Below are 13,546 nucleotides of genomic sequence, written 5' to 3' on the forward strand. Positions count from 1 at the left end.
AAAAAGACAAAAAAGATTTTTGAGAAGCTCACCTCAGCGGAAAAGCTTGAAAAGGCAGGTTTTTCTGCGGATAAAATTTCGCATATTTATGAGCTTCCTTTCAAACTAACTCTTGATGTCAGAAGGTCAGCTTTACAATTTAAGGTTAACCACAACATTCTGTGCACAAAAAGTAGACTCTTTAGGGATATGATAACAGAGAAGGACAAATGTTACCTTTGCAGTGGCAGTCAAACACTGACCCATCTCTTTGTTGAATGTGATTTTAATTAGTAAGGTATTTTGGATCGATTTTACTTCTTGGTGGAGTTGTAAATATAACACGCAAACCAAACTCCAACAGCATGATATTCTATATGCTTTTCATCCCGGAAAACAGTCTTTTTAGGCATTAACTACTGTTTGATTGTGACTAGAAATTACTAGAAACACATTCAGCCAAAATTGGTTATATGAGGGTACATCTGTTGACGTCTAATTAATGAATTTTCACCTGTTTATAAACTAACCAGCCACGACACTAGACAGGTCTTTGTCTAAATTACCAATGATAATCGAAACGTTATCAGCCAAATAATAATTAGTAGGGACTTTAAGATATGGTACGGCTAGGCTATAGTACGGGGGCAAATAGTAAAGATCACTTCCGGTGATGTCATGACACGCGTACCAGTGCTGCTTTCCCGCCGTAGCCTTGCTTTCTACAACGGGAAAGTGCCTGGTTTCACGTACTCTTCACTACGTGAGTAGAAGCCTGCTGTTTACGTCTCATTTTAACGCTTTTTTCACTGTTTGAACAGCCTAGTTTGAAGTTAAAGTTCTCAATCATAACAATCAGTTCCAAGATCATTGTTTCTTTTCGTTTGTACAGAAAATCTGAACGATTTTAATACCTACCGCGAGATGATCAATTCAGTCATATTAGTATCGGGCCGAACAGCCGTTGGCGTAGATAAGAAAGCTTTGTATGTTCTAATCTGAGCTATAACTGTTTATCACTGTTCAAAATATATTTTATTATAATCGACAGTTTTGTATTTTCGGGCTTATCACGTAATCGTTGTACGAACAACCTGTCCGTGTTGAAATCGAGCTCTTTTATATCAGAGTTTATGTTTTTTTGTGTGGTTGGAATTACAGGCGGTTCTATCAAGTTCTAAAAGGCAAACCTGAGTTCTGGGAAATGTAAGACGGATACAGGAAAACGACATCATTGTCATTAATCAAGCCTATTTCGTATGAAAGTAGAATAATCTCTGGTTTCCTTGAAAGTAGTCATTTTTGTAAAGACACGTAGAGACTGCACATACCGTTGCCGTACAGAAAAATCTTATTCATTTGAGTTTGGCGGGTAAAACACCGTTGTCAACTTAGTCCCTCACGGCTAAAGTAGCCGTAATAACACCTCGCCGTAGCGTATCTTAAAGTCCCTATTGGCTAAGTAAAACCTACGAAAGCGGAAACTTATTAATTGACACTGATCTGTTTGAAACTCGAAACCATAAACGTATGGTTTTCTTCAAACTCAGCAGTTTACCGATTTTGCTCGCTTTAGGGATCGATCATGCCTACTGTTTTCATTTTTTGTGTTTTCATCGTGCTGTCGTCTCTGATAACAAAGGCCAGTTGCTCTTCAGGTGAGATTCTAAAACTTTATAATGGCTTGATAATGTTAAACTCTAATGTTTGAAGAAAGGTTCTGGGTCCAGTACACTTTAAAGTAAAGTTATATAGAAGTGGCAAAAGACAAATGTCTTTTCAGTGAGAGGATATTTTGTTTTGTCTTAATTGTGACGAAGCTTCAACGAGAGAAATTATCAATCCTTTATACTTCTCCCTCGCCGCGCTCCGTTAATCAGTCGTGTCATCAGAGCGTGAAGCCGGAGATGAAGTAAACTTAAGAGGAACATTAACAATCCTGTTTTTTTTGTTCAAAGAAACCCGCTAATTCAAGAGCAAGCCAAAAGTATAGCTCTCTTAAGGTTACCGTAAACCTTCGCGGGTGTCCTTAGCGAAAAAAACTATTACCGCGCTGTCTTAAAGACAACCACGACAAATTATATATTAATGCAAAGGTTATAGAATGCTCTATTCGATAAAAATTGTTTTGCCTAAATTTTTTTTAATCATAAGGCGAGCGCGACCTAAAAGCGCGAAACGACCGACGTTCCATTGAGCGAATTTATCGGGTATCAAACTTGACCACATCAACAAAGCTACTGCATTATATCATTCGCGAGGCATCAATCATCAAAACCGTGTGAGGGTTTGTCGATATTCCTATTGGTTGTTTTGGAAAATTTCTGTCAAGTTTGATGTCCAAAAATACAGCGACACGTTTACGACGAAGGCCATTGCAGGAGATCAATTTTGAAAAACGCAAATCCCCCACACGGTTTATAATTTGTAGTGGTTGTCTTTAAGACAGCGCGGTAATATTTTTTTCGCTAAGGAAACCCGCGAAGGTTTACGGTAACTTTAATAAAACAACCTTGGTCATGTGGTCGAATGACTCCTCTTTTAATACCCTATCAGCTTTCACGAGCCAAAAATAACGTAGATACGTTAGGCAGAGCGTACCATGTCACACATCAATGTTCTGTTTGCTTGGAGCTAATGTGACTTGTCTGCCAACAAGCCTTGCTCTCAGACTACAAAGTAACTACTGCAAAATAAATTGAGGACCTCTCTTTTTTAGTATTGTACACTGTTGTTCTCTCGGCTTAGAAGAAGGTAAATTAAGTGTCGACCTAAACTAAAACGCGTCCCGGCCGTTCAGAGGAGGAACAGAGGACGCATGTGATGCTCTGAGGCAACTTCGACAACCAACGTTATCAATGGAAGTCACCTGTATAAGGAAAACTTCCGCTTTCCATTGACAGCTATATTGAGCGAGCTAAGGATATAAAACAAGGCTAAAATTTACTGCTAAACATTTCACTTTTTGCATTTTGATCGAAAATAAAATACAGTTAAATCACTTTATTATACCGTTGAAAGAACGTTGTGAAAGAATTTCGTGTAATAACAGAAGCTGTCTTCCTCGCCAGACTCGAAAACTAAACTTACAAGGGAATAAAAATGCCTATCAGCCGTATTAAGCAACGTCCTGATAAATGCAACTTCTTCGTATTTTCAGGTGTGGCCAAGGGGCAATTACGTGGCGCTACATTTTGCTTCTCGCCTATTGAGATAAGCTGAAGAACAGAAATTTATAATTATCACCTCAGGCACTTCATTACTGCATATTAACAACACATTTTCACTAAAATTGGTTATATAATGGTATACCTCTTCATATTTAATGAATTATCATTTGTTTATAAAGACATTTATGTTGTTTTATTTAACTAACCAGCCACAACACTAGAAGCAGCTCTTTGTATAAATTACCATCGGTGATCGAAATCATTATCTGCTAACGGTGACAATTATTGGCTGAGTTGAGCCTGCGCAACTGGAAAATGTTTATTCTCCAACGAGTTAAAAATTGTCACGGAACTGTTTCGCAAATGAAAACCACAAGCATATGTTCTTTTTTTTTTTTTTATTGAAAGGTTACAACAATTCATGGACTTTTCTCGTGCTACGGATCGATCGTCACTACCATTTCTTTCTGTTGGATCGGAAAATTAAATAAGTGTCAGTCTCTATGCTGAACTGCATCTTGCCTTTTTCAGGAGGAACAATGTGATGATTTAAAGCAACTTCGACAATCGACGCTATCGAGCAAAGTCACCTGTATGCAAAACAAAGTCTCGTTTTTCAATGAAAACTACATTCAAAGAAGTTCTAACTTGTTCCCGTTCACCTGCCTGGATTCTTCCAGTGGGGCTATTATTCCACAACCGCTTACAAGTTAAAGACTTCCCTTAGTTTCCATGTAACTTTTCTTTCGTCTCGGACGAACACGAAGTGCCAGGAAATTTAATTTAAACTGAATGTCTCGAAACGCGCCATAGCAGAAGTTCTTAAAGCGGCCAGCGCTTCGGGTATAATTAAAACACTCTGACAGACAAACAGACAAAGAGACAGAAAGACAGATATACAATTGGGTGAAGTTTTAAAGCGAAGGATATCAGGCATCAATTCGGCCAAGTCGAATCATAATACCATTAATTAACGACAATAGTTTTTTTTGGCTATATTTTTACTAACTAACCGCAAAAAAAGGTATGTTTAATTTTGTAACCCAAAAAACAGTGAATCCCGGATAAATGAAAATAGCTAAAACTCACACGTACAAAACACACATTTTTAAATGGACGCAAAGTTAACACGGATGATTAAAATATTGTTACATGTTAACCAAGACATTTCATAGCAGTTATGATTTTTCACAATCCTTATGAAAAGAATTTAATATCGATCGATCAAGCTTTCTGCATCTCAAGGACCTTCCTTCTTCGACAACCAAGGGCAACCGGGTCCTCTTTTGTCCACCTAGTTATCTCTTAAAATAATTAAGTTCCATAGTTTGTTGTCAAGACCTAACTAATTCCTATTTTACCATGGTATGTTTTATAATTCAACAGGAAGATGGAGTTCTTTACATTCCTGAAAGCTTTACTAGGGTCTAAATTTTGATGATTGATAGACTAATTACTCAAGTAATTTGCGATTATAATAATCTTTACAATGGCGCGCAGGAGCTGATAGCATGCTTTTAGCAATAAAGCAAAGAACGTGATGTGAGCTCTAATTCGCTTGTTTGCTGGTAGTAAGGCTCATATATTATTGTTCTCTCCCCAGAAGAAAATCTCCTGCAACAAGATGTCAGTTCTCTCAGTCAAACTGTTAAACGAGTTCCATTACCTGAATGTGACTCGAGTTGGAACATCCACCGTGTACGACATCTTTGACTGCATCTTTGAATGCCTCAGCAATCCTAGGTGCTTTTCTTTTAACTTCGCTTCCTCCAAAGGAGAGGGTGGAAAACTTTGGTGCGATCTGTTGTCTTGTGATAAGTACAGAGACTTCAGAGAGTACAATGAAAACGTGACTTCGCATCACTTTTTCACTATGGTAAGACCTGGTTTCTGATATCCACATTTCTTTAACACATTGGTATTCCAACTTTACTCCAAATCATGAAACAAAGTTCCTTGTATAACCATGAATTATTTCTTCTTATTTTAGTCACCTTGTTCTTCCATGCCGTGTCGAAACGGAAGTACTTGTGTGACGAATTACAAGCATGACACCTTTGAATGCCATTGTGACAAAGGATTCAATGGTGAATATTGTGAGAAAGGTATACTGCCAATGTTTAAACTTAATATAAGATTTTTGCTTTCTTTGAGTTACTTTAAGGTGGTAACGTTCATACCAGGGCGGAAAAAGGCCTGGCGGTGAAACGAGGCAGTCCGAGCAAAAGGTGTGATGCAGTAGACTGGGTATTTGTACTAAAACGAGCAGATCCTGTTCACTTATACTCGAGCTTAGATTTCTAAAGACATTCCACGAAACTCCCTTCTAAATGAATCAGCTACCTTTTTGGTACATGTTTTGTTTAGAGGAAACGGGAAAAGGAGAGTTTTTCAGGACTATAAATTTCGCGCTGTGAATGAGTAAGCCAGGACCTACGCGTAAGCTTTTCCATTTCTTCTGACTTACGAATAAAGCTTATCTAAGAAAACTCTCTACTCTGGTTTTTACCACAATTGCTACTAATCTCGCGATCTGATTGGTTAATTTGTCGTCGTCGATAAGAGTCTAGACAATGCTGCTCTCGTCAATGTGTCACGCAATGCCTTTTTCAGCTCACGCTCCATTCTCGTCCCCAGTGTTACTCGTCTTAAAATGTCGTTGACAAGTAGCTCTGGACGCACCAAATATTCGCATTTTTTCATTGGCTGACAAAAAATGAATGCGCAGCAGAAATGAAAATTACAAAGCTCTACGCATTCCATTTTACTTCCGGCACCTTCGCTTAGTTGACACAGGCGCGCTTTACGAAAAAAGAAAAAAAAAAAAACGCAAAACAAATGGTGACCTTTCCCGATCGATCCGAAGGAATCGTTAAAGTTTCCACGTAACCGGAGAAGTACGTCGTCTGCAACGATGTCATTCTCGATCGTAATCATCGTCCTTTGTTGTAGCAGCCGAGAAAGTGGGAAGATTACTTTGTCGCTGACCATACCCCAAGAAATCATAAGATTAAGTTCGAATCGGCAGTGGGTTTCAAGAAACGTTTGTCTTCCTTTATGAAAAGCTCAAAAGGAAACTTAGAGCCAGGTGAAAAGACGAAGAAATATCACTCTTGCTAAGCAAATGTGGCACTGGAAATCCGAAGGTGAGTGTGTTTTTCTCTCTCTGAAAGATCAAGCAGATCAGATTCTAGCTGTCCAAAATGTATTGATATGAAATTGCCAAAATTTGGAAATTATCTCTACTAAAGACAAATCAAGCATTATAGGTGTACAGAGTTACATTAATATCCCCATAAGAAAAATATCATATTATTATATGGCTAGCTCCGTGAGCGGGCAAGATGAATCAAATCCTGCACTGTGATTGGTTACCCGAGAGGGCAAGATGGAGCTATCTTGCCCGCTCGGGATTACCCGCCGTGTCCCGCAAGAAAAATTTCCCTGAAAGCCATATAATAAATCCTTTATTGACCAAGCTTGCTCGGCCAATATGGCTGGATATTGGCCTCGTTCTTTTTTTGTGTGTTTATGGACCTCGACTCCGTTTCGGTCCATAAACACGCAAAAAAAGAACTTGGCCAATATCCAGCCATCTTGACCTCACACTTGGTCAATAACCCATACATCTTTTTGTTAGCCCTTGAAAGATTATTTATTTCCTGCCATTATTTACTATTCTTTGTTAATTTTCAGACCATAATAGTGCTACATAAATTCCTCGAAGGATGGCCATTTGTGGATAATTCAAATAAGAATGTTGCTCTTGCAGTTCAATAAATAATACTGAAGAAAAAGGAGATGGAGATAGAACCATGGTAAATAGTAAAGCTGTGTGGTTGATTTTCTGATCAACCACAAGGCATAGAAAGTATGTGTTCGAGATTTGTTGTTGTACATGGTTGTATAACAGGCTGAAGAGACTTATTACCATGAAGTAACACGAATTGTAAAAGAGCAATAACATTGCATTATTTCCCATTCATTTTGTTCATGCAGTTTCCTAAAAAAACATCTTCCATAATGTACATTGAGGCACACCAATATGAATCACTCTCTTCACATCTGGCACCTCTACATGTATACCAATGCTAAATACTAATGTTATAGTTACATCATTATGGCTGTATTATATTTTTGGTAACACCATGTACTCATATGGGAATACTGAAATTAATTGTTGTTGTTGTTGTTGAAAGCACCCAAAAGATTAAGCTTTATATAAGCTGGTTGAAAGGTATAAAATGAACAAAAACAATGATATCAACAAAAGCAGTGGGGGGTGGGGGACAAAATGGTGGGAATAGCCCTATATCTAGTTTTGTAATGTCTGCAGGCTTTTCCCAAGCCTGAATGCACAAAAATCATCATTAGATGTTCCAAATAAGCTAATAAAAATTGCTGCAGAGCCATTATGGAAGCTAGCCCCCAACACACATATATAATTACTCGATAACAACTGGCATAGGACTTTTATTTTATTCTCTGCGTTTTTCTCAACATGTTAGTAACTCCTTCAAAAGCCAATTGCTACCCTATACCCTGGTTACCACACATATTTTTTTTATTCTTTCCATAGCCATGTGCAAAATAGATTTCTTTTCTCATATTTATTTAATTATAAAACTGATGTAAATTAATTCTGTAAAAAATGCACAATAAAAGTTGATTGATCGATTTAATTTGACAGTTTAATGATCTGTTGATTGTGTAAGACCCTTTTTTGTAAAAAAAAAAAAAAAAATAGAATAGACTGTGGTTACTTGAAAAAATGAGGACACGAAAGATCATATGAAAGTGAGCACCTTTATTACATTCCTTGCAAGGAAACATGAGCAAAACTCCAATACAACAAAACTTTCCTGAGTTCAACAAATTTTAATTCTGCTGCAGCTTACAAACCTATGTAAACTAACCAGGAAGTAAATAGTTCTTACCATTAAAAAATTTTCCCTTCATCTATCAGCACGGCTTATATTTAAATCCTCTGGTCAGTGATGCAATTTCCACGGCTGATTTCCACAAACGCTTCCGTGTGTCCATAAACAAATTTTGCCGTGTCATCGATAGACGCAATACATGTCGTATCCTGATTTCTTTGCTTGAAAGCTTTAACAACTTCACCTCGCTCTTTCAACTGAATTTTTCTAGACGGTCCACCGCAAAATGCACCGCGAAACCCCTTGTTAAAATATTACACAAGCTGGCAATCGTGTTTGAAGCGGCGACGGCATTTAAGGCCGCTTTCTACTCTCTTTTTAACTCTAAATCACCTAACTTCAGCGAAGTGAAAACACATGTCAACGTTCCGATCTGTTTACATCTGAAGAATACACTCTATTCTCCCCTCCCTCAGGATTAGTTTCTGAGCATGAGCAGATATGCAGGCCAAAATTACGCATGCGTTACTGGATGTCCGTGATTTACGGGCATCCGGTAATGGCTGCTACCAGAGCCCTCCGTTTCTCCGACCATGTGACCAAAAGAAACGGAGGCTCTGGGGACGAGAATGCTCGCGCTCTGAAAAAACATTTTCCTTGACGTTGATATTGTGGTAAAAACAAATCGAATGAGGTTTAATGTTTTCTGTTCTCTTATCACAGTGGTCACATTCGATTTGTTAAATTAAGTTAATTTGTGAGTTTCTCAGAACAATGCCTAATCATAACTAAATTTAATTCCGATAGTTTCGTATTATTTCTGCTTGTTTAGCGCGTTTCCATAAGTTTTTGAAATGAAAGTCTGACCCGTACATTTGCATATTGCAGCGTGCACTTTCAAGACTGAGAAAATTGAAATATATTTTTTTCGCTATCTTTGTGCTGAGATTTTTGCCAACGCTAAAAGGCTACTAAAATGATCCTGTTTCTTCAACATAGTTAAATTCCATACTTCGAAAATGAAATAGAAAAGAAGTTTTGAGAACTTAATCAACAAAACGGAAGTCGTTTATATTCGGGTTGATTAAAGAAAGCGCTACCGTAACTTTACTGATTATTTATGCCGTTTTCACATATTTCCAGCTGACCTTTTAATATGTTATCAAGCATTTATCATTCTTAAACTTATTTCAAAACTGGAGATATTGTTTGAGTTCGATGTACGTTTTTACACGAAAGTGGTCCAATTTATCATGTTTAGCTACGAAACACGCATCGGCCAGCGCTGTTTTTCATTGACAGCCGACGATTTAGTGGATTTTAACACAAACACTTATTGCCTTGATGAAATATCAAGTGTTGCTTGCAATTCAGGCGAGACTCAAACTCTCAAAGTGTTAATACTTTCCGGCCGTGATAGACCGCTCACCCAGCGAAATCCTCGCAAGCGTGTGGCAAGAGGAAGGAAACTTTGAAGATCTCAAACGCTGCTATACCCAAATATATCCAGCTTTTTTTTGGTATGTTATGGAAAAGCTCTTTATCTTTAACATACACAGACGACACGACGTTAACCTGCGCTGCTAACTTTGCCGGATTCCGTTGGTGTTTTACAAAGTTCACTGACTACAGCAATTTCTGCGGTCGACCAATGGGCAACAGCTAATAAACTTCCTCTCAATGAGAGCAAGACAAAAGCGCTTACCATTACTGTTTGACTCTGTCAAACTGTTCAATAAACTAAACTGGATACCATTTTTCGAACAGGCTAAACTAACTAAATGCTGTGTCATATACAAGCGTTTACAGGGGCATGTACCAACCTATCTTAAAAGTTTACTTAAGCTTACTGGCGACACTCATTCACGGTAGTCTAGGTATACCAACTTCAATATTGCTCGCCCTGTTATCAAACGTAAAACTGAAGGAGGAAGAACATTTACTGTGACGGCCTGTCAAGCCTAGAACAGCTTACCGCTATCAATGCGGAAAATAGCGTCGCTTAATTCTTTTAGGAACTCTCTTTGGAAAAGAATTTTTCAAGAACAGCAGCTTTTAAATCATTTTATTCTGTGATTTAGTTATACTTTTTGTACTTTTAATTGATTTTATCTCTTATCTCTTGTATTTTTATTCGTTATATTATCTTATAGTTATGCCATAGTTTTAACATCCGTATTGTACATAATTTTTAGAGGACCACTGGTTTGTTAGTATTTTTATACTATTTTAGTGCTACCCTCTTTAAATAAAGCCTTTACTTACTTACTTACTTACTTACTTACTTACTTACTTACTATATATAAAATTTTGAGTTAGCGTTGTTTTTTTAATTGTTCCTTTCTTTTGTGGATTAGAATGTTTCTTAAAAACAACGGGTGGCCAATGCTGCATCATACCTTTCAGTTACAGAGGAGTGACATACCACTCTTGTACTACTGTTGATCACCACAGGTTGTGGTGTTCACTGGACGCTATCTACACGGAAAACTGGTAAGATTGTGGTAAGTATTAGATTGGTTTTGTGATCAACTAAACACTTCAGAGTGATATGTCTGCAAGAATCAAACAAAACCGCTCAACAGGGTTAAAACTTTGTAAGATCTAAACTGCTCAAACTCGGGCTAGAGGGTTATAGATCGCTCTGGGGTTACGTTATCAAGGAATATTTTTTTCGTCCAAAAAGAACAAATTTTTTTTAGGGCCTGACACAATAAAATCCAACTTGAAAAGTAGCCATTTTGAAGCGAACTACTTGCATTAAGTATAAAACCACATTCACTTGTTGTCACCTCCATCTAAGATTTTTTGAGAGTTTATTTTATTATTCCTATATGAAATTTTAATTTTCATACAAATAATAATAATAATAATAATAATAATCATAATAATAGTAGTAATAATAATAATACGTTGACACGTAGTGAGACTCAAAAAGAAACGATGCTGTTTCTGTATTAAAATTTCAAGCTGAATTGAACCAAAGAATCTACACTGCTACTTCTTAAGAGCTTCAAATGGTACAGCTGTGCGCTTGATGCGATAAGTTAAGGAGCTAGTTTCAAATTATCAGGTTAATTTGTTTGATTTCCTTATTTCCTCTTTTCTTCAGTTTGCGATAAAATACAACTTTAATTAGTTTCACTTGTTTGAAAATTACGCCCAAAGAACTCCTCAGGGAAAAAAAAATGCGTCAGTATGAACAAAAAGCAATTTTCTTAAGATATTTTTAAGTCTATATTTAGGTGGCACACCTACGCCCTGACGAGTTCATGAGACGTACTTAGAGCCAAACTGAAGGTTTCCCAAAGTTTATTTAAAATTGCAGTTTAGTCAAATCGAAAGTTTTTTTCGCAGAAGTCCTTGGGCGAAGTCGATATTCAAGAGAAATAGTAAAAGAAAAAAGGCTATGGCCACTTTAAGATTGTAATGCAAATATACGTTTCTTCACTTAAATTGCAGAAGAAAAAACCAAAGCCAATCCATTTCTAATTTAATAAGAAATTTTTAATGAAAACTAATAGTGTTTTTCATGCTTTTTTATTTAGCATGATTACTTAACAAGTGACTACATGACAAGGATACGAAATACGAATTATAGATTACACGAAAAAACACGTCAGTTTAACAGTAAACGTCTAAGGCATCACCGAGGAAATTATAGCTTTAGAAAAAATAAAGTTTGCAATTTATGCATTTCAATATGGTGGTTTTCTTCGTTTTCCAAGTCAGTGTGTACTCTCGTAGTCACAACACATTTGTTTTTCGTCTGGGTGACTCAACCGAAACCCCGCTCTGTGCTCCTTCGTAATTTACGAATTACCTGTGCAAAGAAAGCCATATACTGAGTCAAACGTATATTGTTAAAAGAAGACATGTACCCAGCCTCAGTTTAAACCCAGTTTTGCTGTATGCAAGTGGTTGTACTTTGGTTTAGCGATATCCCGGCCTTTGCTATCATCCGGAAGTTCCCTACTTAATGCCTTACCCTACAAACTCCATACCCACGTTCTCGGTCGTTATCTTGAAGGTTACAGTAGTGGACCTGTATTTTACCATTTTCGCGCCTGTCTCGTCGCATGCTTAGTAATGAATAGAAGATGTATTGTATTTTGCAATGCACGTGCTTTCCTTGTGGCTTCTACAATGCCTCCCTATTTTCGAGAATTGATTTTCCCCTGAAATATTGAAATTTTACTCGTCTGTAACTTATAACTATACCTTGCAACAACAGCAACAACAACAACAACAACAACAAAACTGTCTTGTATTGGTCGATAACGAGACCGTCAATATGACGCTTTAGGACTTTTTGAGAAAATTTACGTCTGTTTCTTTTGAAACACGTAGGCCACATTGCTTTTACGATGATTAAAGTTTCATCCTGTTGTACAAGTTGTTTGTTAAAAAAAAAAAATGGTTGCACTAGTTTTGCGTTAACTACGTTGATCATGAGATTAGATCATGTAGATAAAACGACTCGCCAGCAGCCAGAGAGCCTATTGTCAACAGAAAAAGGAGCAAATCAGAAATTACCGAAGACAATACTGTAAAAACAACAGGGAACGGATCAACGAATATTGGAGAAGTTATTATGCCAAGAACAAGGAACGGAAAACTAGGACAGAATATCGTGCGTTTTGGGGCCTGGGACCAATGCAAGAGTTTGTGAAACTGGAAACGAGTTTAGTTCCCAACACTTTGTGGAATACCGATGGTCAAGACTTGAAGAGTTAAAATTATAATCAATTCTTTCTTTGGAGTTATTATTCAATAAACGTTACAAACACTCAGACTCTTTGTTTTGCTTATAACAATTTAATGACATTACTGTGGGATATACCCCTTATCCCCCGTCTTCCCATTGGTTCTTAATCACGTGACAACGCGTAACCCCTATCCCCCATCTTCTCATTTGTTGTTAACCACGTGACATTGTCTATTGTTTTTTGAATACCCGTTTATTAGTCAAATGGTCTTGATAGAATTCACTTTAACTTGGGACCGACTTATGCTGAATTCTTGTTATACATTTTAATCCAAGACAAAGTAAGTGTTTTTCATGTTTTTCAAAATGAACGTATTTGTGAGTGTTGACAAAGCTAAGTAGTTAGCGTGTTGGGCGGTAACCAATCCGTCCCGATTTTGTTTTAAGACTTTAGCTTTTTGAGTGAGAAAAGAATGTTGATGTAAACTTTGAAGATACAGCTTCTAATCATGTGCTTTTAATTTATCCAAGTATGACAACTCAAGTTGACGATGGAGTACGACAAAGATTTTGACGAAACGACCTCACAAGCACTTTTGGAAGTGGAGAGAGATCTTTCTCTTCCCAGCAACTCATTGGTTAATGGTACGCCATCGCAATTTTTTTTGTGCTTCCATGCATACTTTCGAACACAAGTGCTTTTTTGAATATTTAATTTTGGTGTTCACTGATTCTGTGACCTGAAAGTCTTGTACGACTTCTACGTTTTCGGCTTTTCCTTGCTTCTCGTTTTTTCGCTGAACGTTCGA

General features: G+C 37.2%; 1 pseudogene across 1 annotated transcript; it reads left to right on the forward strand.

The window, feature by feature from the left end:
• The first annotated feature begins 93 nt into the window (after positions 1-93).
• Positions 94-10,811, forward strand: LOC145484823 (uncharacterized; annotated as a pseudogene). Its single transcript, XR_014049075.1, has 4 exons — positions 94-1,637; positions 4,753-5,025; positions 5,140-5,254; positions 10,387-10,811. The product of XR_014049075.1 is annotated as an uncharacterized LOC145484823 (transcript).
• The last annotated feature ends 2,735 nt before the right edge of the window (positions 10,812-13,546 follow it).

Source organism: Orbicella franksi, chromosome 4 (assembly GCF_964199315.1).
Source record: "Orbicella franksi chromosome 4, jaOrbFran1.1, whole genome shotgun sequence".
Classification (NCBI taxonomy): domain Eukaryota; kingdom Metazoa; phylum Cnidaria; class Anthozoa; order Scleractinia; family Merulinidae; genus Orbicella; species Orbicella franksi.